This window comes from Puma concolor, chromosome A2, assembly GCF_028749965.1.
Source record: "Puma concolor isolate L17-30 chromosome A2, mPumCon1.1.hap2, whole genome shotgun sequence".
Classification (NCBI taxonomy): Eukaryota; Metazoa; Chordata; class Mammalia; order Carnivora; family Felidae; genus Puma; species Puma concolor.
In genome coordinates this window covers 62,698,252-62,710,820 of record NC_141668.1, presented here as the reverse complement: position 1 = coordinate 62,710,820, position 12,569 = coordinate 62,698,252, and the positions used below count along the sequence as shown (strand labels likewise).

Genomic DNA, 12,569 nt, shown 5'->3' with positions numbered 1-12,569 from the left:
TTATTGAATTAGGTTTAGAGACTCCTAATTACCTGTAAAAAATGCCCCTCTCCCTTATCAAGACACAAATTATGTGAAAAAATTAATGTTAAATACCAAATAATAGTCCCAAAGGCCCTTCATTCCATACTTTGGGCTATAGGTTGCCAAAATGTAATATTTCGGTCAGACCAAAGAGCCAAACAGGTATTTTGGACATGGAAGAGGTGCGGAAGAAGGAAGGAGGCTATCCAAATTCATAAGTAATGTCAACTTGTATAGCAGCACTTTCACTTGGCAGATATATTTGCCACTTTCACTTGGCAGATATATTTGCCATATATCCAACCTGAAACTTCAAGGGACAAGCATCAATATTTTTGCTTATTTTATATATTTTTAAAATTCAAACTAAAATGCAGTCATTGGCATGGAAAACTGATGTTTAAAAAATGTTTGTATTTTAGAATTGCTAAATGAGAATAAAGCCCCTAAAAATGACTTTATGAGCAAAACAGCAGGGGGGATCAAATATTATCCAGTCTATATTAAAGATGAATTTAGGGGGAATATTTTCATTGTGATAAGACTGAACAATATTTTGAATCTTGTGAGGAAATCCTTTTCTCACTGATCTTCAATCTTTTAAAAATAATCTGCAGGAGGGTTTTCAGATTTCAGTTTCCATTCATTTGCCAATATAACTTCTAGAAAATCACTTCAGAGAAAATCCGGGTAAAATGTCTCTCTGCTTACTATAAATTTAGTAAGCAGACATTTTGGGTCTCTGCCCATTTGTATCAATATAGCTTTCAGAATGTTTTTTTTTTTTTTCCTCTGTACTTCTGAAATGAAAAATGAATCATCACGGTAGATTTGCATGTGAAAGGGACTGCACTGTCCCTAATCTTCTACCTGATCCATGATATAAACTCAGAAGACTCAGTTCACTTGGAAATTCTTAAAGGTATCAACTACTGTACGTAGCTGGATTTACTTTAAAATGAAAATTTAAGTTTCAATGATATATGACTGAGATGCTGATTTATTTCAATTCATACAACTAGGTAATTAAATCATTCTCCAGCTGATGAGAAAGAAACACATGAACATGGGGGAGAAAAGAGAGGCAAACCAAGAAATGAACTCTTAACTATAGAGAACAAACTGAGGGTTGTTGGAAGGGAGGTGGCCAGGGAGATGGGTTAAATAGGTGATGGGTATCAAGGAGGGCACTTGTTGATGAGCACATGTAAGTCACGAATCACTCAATTCTACACCTGAAACTAATATCATACTGTGTGTTAACTAACTGAAATTTAAACAAAAATTTGGAGATAAAAAAAGAAACAAATCGCTCACGCTTCACACACATATATTCTCATTTTAATTTAAAATTTTTAATTTTTAAAATAATTTTTTGGAATTCACTTGCTCAGTTATAAGTCCCACAGTATTTTGGAAATATTAATACAACTCTGAAGAACAGGGACTTTGATGCCCAAAGGGTTTCAGTCAAGCATTGTATTGACTACTGTCTGACCACCAACAAATAACTTCCATCAATCCATTGATAGATATAGATAGATAGATAGATAGATAGATAGATAGATAGATAGATATAATAAGGATATCTCACAAGGTGTTGCTCAGGCATAAATAAAATAATTTATTTTAAAAGTGTTTAGGAAACTGTAAACTATAATGGAAGATATCAGTTGTTACTATTTTTTTTCTAGTCAGATAAAGTAGAAAGTAGGTATTTTCTACTTTCTACTTTCTACTCTACCACCAACAAATAACTTCCATCAATCCATTGATAGATATAGATAGATAGATAGATAGATAGATAGATAGATAGATAGATATAATAAGGATATCTCACAAGGTGTTGCTCAGGCATAAATAAAATAATTTATTTTAAAAGTGTTTAGGAAACTATAAACTATAATGGAAGATATCAGTTGTTACTATTTTTTTTTCTAGTCAGATAAAGTAGAAAGTAGGTATTTCTTTTAAAATAAGTTATTCAAATGTCTTGGGTCAACTGCCTCTTGAATTTATAATTAAAAAAGAAGGAAACATTTTGCTTTTCAACAGTTATCAATGGAAAACATTTCACTCAATCTCAAAATATAATTTCCACAGATATTTTATTGGGTAGGATACTTTTTAAAAGCTCTAAAATAAGAATATGGTGGTAATGGAAAACAATGTTGAGTATCAACACTGAATAGGCACAAACAGCACTTCCGTAATTAGACATACTTAGACATGTAGCTAAAGAAAATATACCTCTGGGACAAACTCGAACTGCTGTTACTATTTTCAAACAAATATGGGACTCAAAAATACCTATTTCCATGCTGATATTAAATGTCTCACCATGTTTCCATTATAAACCCTTCTTTTAGGAGTTTATAACGGCCATAAAAAGTCACTTCAGGCACTCCTTAGCATCCAAAAAAGCTATTACAGCCTCCTGAGAAAATAATAAGCACATTTATAGAATATAGAATAATAAGCATATTTATAGAATAAATATTGATATATTGTGTTTACCTATTTTTAAAAACGCACTTGTGACAACTAATCTCCTTTATCAATTTGCTGAATCATATTACCTTCTTTAGTTCCATTAACCTAAAAGGAGAAATACAATTAAATTCAGTGTCCTTTCAATTGTTTCTAAATACGATTAATCTCGTGTCAACAAAGTATCACCGTAATTCAAAATTTGCTTCCTAGCCTCTAAAAAAATAAATAAAATCAAGAAAAGAGCCAATCCCCTTCAGTGGTAAAAAAAACTCATTATTTATTTTTCTGAAGTTTATTTTTATGTTATTATTGATGAGAATTGCTATTATAAAAATTGTGTGCAATCAAAAATCCTATTGTATTAAAGAAATTTAGAGAGTTAATAAGAAGTATATATGTTGTCTTTAGATGATTTCTTTAAAATCAAGAAGGCTTGAAACCCATGAATGGTTTATTCAGGTAAAAGACCATCCAATTTTTTTTTTCTGCTGTTAATCACATACAGCACACACCTCTTAGGCTGTATTTCAAATATCAAAGGACTCTCTTGCAAAGAAAATGCCTTTATTATATTTTATTTGATAATGTAGTCTTAAGATTCTAATTCTCTCACAGGATATTTTTAATCTTAACTGCTGAGAATTTCTCCCCATTAAGGCATTTAAAGTGCTTACTCCTGTGATTTTTCTGTATGAGTCTGTCATTAAAAGTGCTATAAATAGAATTCTCCTCAAAATATAAGAAGAAGAAGAAGAAGAAGAAGAAGAAGAAGAAGAAGAGATGATGAAGGAGAAAGAGGAGGAGGAGTTGTTGTTGGAGAAGTAGTAGTAATAGCAGCAGCAGTAATATTGTAATAAATATTAACAGCAAGCACCCTTTACTGATTACTTTCTCTATCTCTGGTAGGGTATAATGTTCTTTGTATGCATTATGTCATTAAATCCCCCAAATTACTCGAAAAGATCAGTGCATATTTTGATGGGAAAACTACTCTCTAAAGAACAAAATGACTGATACAATATTACGTAGCCAATCACTGGCAGTGCTGGGACTCAAATTTTATTCTGAAGATAAAACCTATGTTTGATGAGCATGCTCTACATATCTCTCTATTCTAGAAGAAGACCATTACGCTTTTGTAAACTAAGGGTTCTGTACCAGTACAGCAGACCCAAGTAATAGATGAATAACTAGATGGCAAGATAGCCACATGGCTCGAGTGTAAACAAAACTATAGAATATCTCTATTTTTTTTTCAAACTCAGAATACATTTTTTGTCACCCTAGAAATTAGTCTTTAAACGTACTACAAATCTTGGTATTCTAGTCTGAAATGTAAGATGAAAAGTAAGGCCTATCATTAAAATAAGTCATAAAGAATAGTGCTGTTTATCTTTTGAAATCAGCAATAGAATATTAATTACATGAAAACTGATAAAATTATCTGGCATTTAAGAAGTTGTAAATGGCTTCATAACTCTCACACTTCTAAATATTATAAAAATAGGTGCTCAAATATCATGTGGTCCATAATTAGTATATGAAAGCCAATGACTCTAGTTATGGATAATTTTTTTATGTAACTGTGTAATTACTCCTAGCAGTTCATAAAATTGGTTTGGAAATATTTTGAAAGACTTAGAAAGAGCTCTACATCTTTTAACTCCTGAGACTGTGATTCCATTTCAAGGTGGACTAAAATTCATCAAGGAGAATTTCTGAAAAAAAGTGAACTGAAATCAGTGGTATTTCCTACAATGATGATTATATTAAAACCACTGACATGCATTTATAACGCCTCCAATTTCTGAATTCGCTACATGGAAATACACTAAAAATAAAACTCTTGAGTTCCTTTTATCACTGTCTCTCCTACAATATTCTCCTCTTAATAAATGGTAACTTTACTCTCCTACTTGCTCAGGCTCAAATATTTAAATTTCTTACTTCTCTTTCACATCCCATTTAAATCAATCAGCAGACCTCATTAATATCACTTTCAAAATGTTCCAAAATTTACCCACTTCATTCACAACCATCACATTTGTGCAACCAATGTCACTCCCTGCCTGTAGTTGACCAAGAGTCACCTTACAGCTCTTGCCACTTAAATCCTCACCCCATTCAGTCAGTCTCCCATGCAGAAATCAAAGCTGCCCTGTTTAAAACTTGCCAAACTCCACCATTCAGTAAAACTTAACCCTCATCCCTATCTCTAAGTCCACATGTGGCCTGGAGCCCTGCTCTTCTGTCCTCATTCTCCCTGTCCCCATTTTTCCATTTGATCACTCTGTTCCTCCACTCTGTCTCCTCACTATGAATACACTAAGCCTGGGCCTTCATGCCAGGTCTCCTCCGTGCTCAAAATACTCTTCCTACAGATTTCTGCATGTCACACTTTTTCTAAGTCTCTGTTCAAATGTCACTTAGCAAAAAGCATTCTCTGACCTCCCTTATACAAGTTAGCGACATCACATTCCAACTGAAAGCTTTATTATATTACTACTCTAGGCATTCTGTTACACATATTATATTCGTGATTTCATAATCCTCAAAATATTTGTAAGAATTAGGTTTTATTTTTTCTCATTTATACTGGAGGCTAGAGAACTTAAGTAACTTACTAAGCTTTACACAACACACCTAGACACATGGCTAAGATTCGAACTGGATCTTTAGATTCTTCAGCTCTTGTTTTTACCATCCACCTAGTCCCATTTATTCTTTAGGACTCTCCCAATTTTACAAACAGGGGTGTGAGGGTCAAGAGTTTAAGATAATTTTCCAAGAACACATAGAAAGTAAATGGTAGAACAGAGATTTAAACACAGGTCAATCAAATCTGGTGATTACTCCCCTGCATCACTCTGTGTTCTTAAGGAAGACATGTTGCCAATCAAGTGCCAAAGAGAAGGCATTTGTTCACTCTGCATGAATTCTGGGTTTTGTCTTTCCTTACCCAAGGTCATGTGAGTAAATGTTCATTCTACTCCATAATTTGGCTGGTGTATAAATGTAAGTATATGTATGAAATAGAATATTACCAACATTAATTTTATCCTGAAATTACTTACATTGAGATTTATTATTTCTATTGATTTTTCCTTCATTTATTTCCTAATATTATATCCTCTTAACAGCATAACTGCTCTAATTAGTGTTCATACTATACTATACAAATCAGTGTTCATACTATACTATTAAATTAAAATCCCTATTAAATAATAACTCAGATATCCTTTACATATACTTTTAACTGTGATACAGAGCATATTGTTTTAGAATCTTTGTAATGAACCATTGCACTAAAGGCGTAACATAACTTCTCTTTTACTGTTTGTGTATTTAGTGAAAGATGAAGATCAACTGCCAAATTATACATTTGCTTTATCAATCAGCATTTCCATGTTTAACTGTATTTAATAATTGTCATGGGTGAAAATGCCCTTTATATGATGTAATCAAATATAAACTAACACAAAAGGCATAAATTTACTGAGCTACTGCTGGTAAATCTATATCCAACACAAAGAACCAATCAACCACAAGCAATAATTTGATAGTATTAGACAGTCATTTAAATAGAACTTGGTTGCAAGATTAATATCTCCTGCTCTGAGTATAAATGTTTCAGTTTGTCTTAGCATTTATCCAGTAGTAGGAAAAAGAAAAAGTTCTATTTTGACAAAATTCTGTATTATTGATATTATTTTATAATCAGACGTGCATTAAAGATAATTAGGAGTGTCTTTGGTGTCTAATTAGTATAGTCCCATGTCAGCATACACAAAAAGGAATATTGTACATAATTTTAAGTCAGTATTACTAATAAAAGTTTTATTCCATTCCCCTCAAAGTCATCTCAAATTAAATAACATTTTGCAAATAGTTTGAAATACCACTAGTATTTAGTATTACTGAGATTTGACTTTTATCTAATAAACCTCAAACTCCTGTACTTTTTTAAGAATCCGGATTTAAGATATTATTGTCACCACAGCTACTATTTACATGAGTTAAGAGAAAAGGGATATGTACTTGAACTGAAATATACCACAGACTAGTTTTATGCATAGTCAACACAGTTTCATGAATTTCCTAGTCCAAACTATCTGTAGGGAAGAGAAAAGTGGTTGAGTCTACTACTGACAGTACAAACAGTAAAAATTTGCTACCTCCACATTAAAGGGTAAAACTAGAATTACAAATTTGTAAAGTAACGAGGCTAAGCGATTTATAGTCATACAAAGTGCATCTGAGAGATATGAAATCAAAACCTGATGCTTTGTTGTAATGTGAAACTGCTGTGGAAGTAACATTCATGTGTGCGTAGCATACGGTGGGAGATCAGTAACTGTTTGTTGAATGAATGTACGAATGGATGGAGTGGCTTCACTGTACAAGAAAGCCATACATCACAAAAGTTAAGGGGCATTGAAAGAAATAGGCTTTTACAAAGCCACTGGATTAAACCATCATTAACCTCACCCCACTATGCATCTACTGTGCTTGAGATTTAACTGATTTCTTGATAATGAAGTATTCCAGTCATCTCTGCTAAAATTGTGACTAGAGGAAAAACAAACTCTTAAGCAGGCTAGAAAGCTGTATCTGAGCCTTGAGTATGAAGTTTGTTGAATCTAGTATAATCAGTTTCACTAACTCTGTATTAAGAAATACTACTATGGTAACTAGTAGTATTTTTTTTTACTTAAAAAGACAGTCATATATCTAATTCCATTTGTTTTGTTATTGTTCAATAAGTGAAAAGTTAACAATTTTTTTAATAAGTGATTTGAAACAAGTATATCTGCAGGATAATGTAAGGATTCAAAGCCTAAAATAATTAAATATTCTTATATGACTAAAAAGTATTACCTAAGAGTCTTTTCACCTTGGAGCACCTGGGTGGCTCAGTCAGTTAAGCGTCCAGCTCTTGGTATTAACTCAAGTTGTGATCTCACAGTCATGGGATTGAGCCCCATTGTGGTACTCTGTGCTGAGAGGAGCCTGCTTGGGATTCTCTCTCTCCTATTGTCTCTGCCCCTCTCCCACCTCTTTCTCAATCTCAAAATAAATGAACAAACAAACAAAAGTCTTCTCAACTTGAGGTATTTAAGCCATTTCCTTATTCTATTTATTTTACTTTAAATTAAAAAAAAATACTTATATATATATATATATATATATATATATATATATATATATACAAGTTTCAATTAACTTGCTTTTATTTTCTTTAATTCATTTTATTTTATTTTATCTTATTTTACATTTATTTATTTTGAGAGAGAGAAAGAGCATGAGTGTTGGAGGGGCAAAGAGAGAAGGGGAGAGAGAATCCCAAGTAGGCTCCATGCTGTTAGCACAGAGCCTGTCTCTGCGCTCAAACCCATGAACCAAGTGATCATGACCTGAGCTGAAACCAAGGGTTGGATGCTTAACCAACTGAGCCACCAAGATGCTCCATTAATTCAGTTATAACATTTTATTTCTATTTGCCTGTTGGGTTTAAATAACTCACATTTCTCCAGTGTGAAAATTAAAACTGACCATAATGTTCATATAAATGCTAAAAAAATGGTAATATAAATAGATGACCACTTTACTGTTTATGAAGATAAAGCTGACTTTCTAAATTATTTTATTATGTATATTTATTTGAATCTTGATGTCTTACATCCAGTTCTTCTCTATTAAAGATGGAGTAAATATAGCTGGATGAGACAGACAAGGGGACTTAGTGTTCCAGTTTACAACAAGCACTTACTTGAACAACATTCTTGAAATCTCTGTATACCTTTCTGACTTGCTTATGATTTCAACCAAACTTTTAACTAAGGTAACCTAAAATAGTTAAGTTTAAAATAAATGCATTATAATAAACAAATTTTATAAGTTAAAATATACTGTGACCTTTATTTCTTCATTATTTTGAAACAAATCTATTAACTGTTCAGTTTCTATTTGCTTTCTTATGTTGTTTTTTTTTTGTAAACAATGGGTACAGAATTTCTTAAGAATTTTTTATTCTTTTCCTAGAGTTAAATTATTTGTATCCAACTTGCAATTCTTTCATTATAGCATCCCCAGTAAGGTTTTAAAAAAAATTCTGGGGGGGAGAGGCAGAGGGACATACAGAAGGACAGACAGAAAATCCAAAACAGGCCCCACGCTATCTGCACAGAGCCTAAGGCGGGGCTCGAACTGACAAACCGTGAGATCATGACCTTAGCCGAAGTCGGACGCTTAACTAACTGAGCCACCCAGGCACCCCACCCCCAGTAATTTTTTTTTGCGTGTTCAAAAATATTTGTTTAATATTGATAGAATTGTGTCCAAATAATATTTTGGCTGATTATTAATTTGGGGGGTTACCCTTTATGTATTTAATAATTTTACTGGTAAATTTTTCCTACTACCATCTAGAATTGTTTGTGAGAAGAACTGTTTGTGGACCAACCAGACCAACCAGAACTATATTTTTTTAGGAGCACCTGAGTGGCTGAGTCAGTTAAGCAACCAACTCTTGATTTCGGCCTGCGTCAGATCTCATGGTTCTTGAGATCGAGCTCGGTGCCAAGCTCTTTGTTGACAGGCTGACACTTGAAACAAATGATCTGTTGGTATAAGTGAAAAAGTGGTTGAATAACAGCAACTTAATTGGTTCAAACTAATCCTACGGGTAGGCATAAATTTTGCTGCGGAAAATGTTTGGAAATTCTAATTCTCTCCTTCAGAGCTTTGATACCACTTCATGAACTGAAAGGAACAACATTAAATGCTGACTTTCTTTAAGGCAATGCTCCAGGATCTTTAGTCATTAAACTTTATGTGTAATTAAGTACTAAACAAAAATTTTCTGACAATATTTAAATAGTTTTGCATTTAATAGAATAATTAAGTTGTATCTATATTACTAAAGAATTGATTAATTCTTAAGAAAAAGATGTACATATTGATTTATATGACATTTCTCATAAAAACTATACTAAACCAAAATAAAATACTTGTATGTTACCATAGGAAAGCCACGTGAACACATAGTGTAGCTATGGCATAAGAGAGCACGTACTTATTATCTTCACTTGCACATTTATACAGTTATCTATAACTATACCCTTTGCAATGTCTTGACATTTATTAACTGTGAAAGGTTATGCTAGATATTCTTCAGTGGAAAATGAATGTGCTTGCTGAGAAACATCAGAATGATGATGTCTCTTCTAAAATTTACCCATCTGCATTTCTGTTGATACAAACAGAGCTCAGTATGCTTCCATCTGGAGGAATTTGGGGAAGATGGCGGCATAGGAGGACTCTGGGCTCACCGCATGTCCTGCTGATCACTTAGATTCCACCTACACCTGCCTAAATAACCCAGAAAACCGCCAGAAGACTAGCAGAACAGAGTTTCCGGAGCCAAGCGCAGATGAGAGGCCCACAGAAGAGGGTAGGAAGAGGCAGTGCGAGAGAGGCGGTGGGAGCTCCAGAGACTGGCGGGAGGGAGCCGGGGCCGAGGGGCGACCAAGCAGAGTCCCTGAGTCTGGCTGGCAAAAGCGGAGGGGCCGGACGGAGTGTGCTCCGACAGTGAGCGGGACTTGACATCTGGAAGGTTATAAGCTAACAGCTCTGCCAGGAGAACGGAAGGGCTGGAGGACAACGGGAGGGAGAGTTGTTGAGCCACGGACGACAGAGCTCAGCTTGGCGGGGAACAAAGGCGCTCGCCAAGCCATCTCCCACGCCCATCCCCCAGCCAAAATCCCAAAGGGAACCCGTTCCTGCCAGGGAACTTGCTTGCACCATGCAAACACCCAACCCTGTGCTTCTGCGGATCCATCACTCTGCCGGTTCTGACTCCCTCCTTATGCCACAGGGCCCCTCCCGAAGCGGATCTCCGAAGGAAAAGGGAGCTGAGCCTGCCCATCCCGCCTCCCTGCACCTTGCCTATCCACCCCAGCTAATATGCCAGATCCCCAGCACCACAAGCCTGGCAGTGTGCAAGTAGCCCAGACGGGCCACACCACCCCACAGTGAATCCCGCCCCTAGAGAGGGGGCTAGAGAAGGCATACACCAGTCTGACTGTGGCCCCAGTGGTGGGCTGGGGGCAGACATCAGGTCTGACTGCGGCCCCACCCACCAACGCAAGTTATTCAAGACAGCACAGGGGAAGTGCCCCACAGTCCCGCACCAGTCCAGGGACTATCCAAAATGATGAAATGGAAGAATTCCCCTCAGAAAAATGTACATGAAATAACAACAGCTAACAAACTGATCAAAAATGATTTAAACAATATAACAGAAAGTGAATTTAGAATAATAGTAATAAAATTAATCGCTGGGCTTGAAAACAGTATAAAGGACAGCAGAGAATCTCTTGCTATAGAGATCAAGGGACTAAAGAACAGCCAGGAGGAGCTAAAAAAGGCTATCAATGAGCTGCAAAATAAAATGGAGACAACTACGGCTCGGATTGAAGAGGCAGAGGAGGGAATAGGTGAACTAGAAGATTAACTTATGGAAAAAGAAGAAGCTGAGAAAAAGAGAGAGAAAAAAATCCGGGAGTATGAGGGGAAAATTAGAGAACTAAGTGATGCACTAAAGAGAAATAATATACGCAAAATTGGTATTCCAGAGGAGGAAGAGAGAGGGAAAGGTGCTGAAGGTGTACTTGAAGAAATCATAGCTGAGAACTTCCCAGATCTGGGGAAGGAAAAAGGCATTGAAATCCAGGAGGCACAGGGAACTCCCTTCAGACGTAACTTGAATCGATCTTCTGCATGACATATCATAGTGAAACTGGCAAAATACAAGGATAAAGAGAACATTCTGAAAGCAGCCAGAGGTAAACGCGCTCTAACATATAAAGGGAGACCTATAAGACTCGTGACCGATCTCTCTACCGAAACTTGACAGGCCAGAAAGGAATGGCAGGAGATCTTCTATGTGATGAACAGAAAAAATATGCAGCCGAGAATCCTTTATCCAGCAAGTCTGTCATTTAGAATAGAAGGAGAGATAAAGGTCTTCCCAAACAAACAAAACCTGAAGGAATTCATCACCACTAAACCAGCCCTACAAGAGATCCTAAGGGGGATCCTGTGAGACAAAGTACCAGAGACATGGCTACAAGCATGAAACCTACGGACATCACAATGACTCTAAACCCATATCTTTCTGTAACACTGAATGGAAATGGACTAAATGCGCCAACCAAAAGACACAGGGTATCAGAATGGATAAAAAAAACAAGACCCATCTATTTGCTGTCTACAAGAGACTCATTTTAGACCTGAGGACACCTTCAGATTGAGAGTGAGGGGATGGAGAACTATTTATCATGCCACTGGAAGTCAAAAGAAAGCTGGAGTAGCCATACTTATATCAGACAAACTAGACTTTAAATTAAAGGCTGTAACAAGAGATGAAGAAGGGCATTATATAATAATCACAGGGTCTATCCATCAGGAAGAGCTAACAATTATAAATGTCTATGTGCCGAATACAGGAGCCCCCAAATATTACTCACAAACATAATTACTCACAAACATAAGCAACCTTATTGATAAGAATGTGGTAATTGCAGGGGACTTTAACACCCCACTTACAGAAATGGATAGATCATCTAGACACATGGTCAATAAAGAAACAAGGGCCCTGAATGAAACATTGGATCAGATGGACTTGACAGATATATTTAGAACTCTGCATCCCAAAGCAACAGAATATACTTTCTTCTCGAGTGCACATGGAACATTCTCCAAGATAGATCATATACTGGGTCACAAGACAGCCCTTCATAAGTATACAAGAATTGACATCATACCATGCATACTTTCAGACCATAATGCTATGAAACTTGAAATCAACCACAGGAAAAAGTCTGGAAAACCTCCAAAAGCATGGAGGTTAAAGAACACCCTACTAAAGAATGAGTGGGTCAACCAGGCAATTCGAGAAGAAATTTAAAAATATATGGAAACAAACAAAAATGAAAATACAACAATCCAAACGCTTTGGGATGCAGCGAAGGCAGTCCTGAGAGGAAAAT

At 35.6% G+C, this 12,569-nt stretch overlaps 1 protein-coding gene across 11 annotated transcripts in view; it reads right to left on the bottom strand.

The window, feature by feature from the left end:
• DGKB (diacylglycerol kinase beta) overlaps positions 1 to 12,569 on the bottom strand; it is a 792,867-nt gene that overhangs the window by 259,081 nt on the left and 521,217 nt on the right. The gene's annotated exons all lie outside the window — the stretch shown is intronic.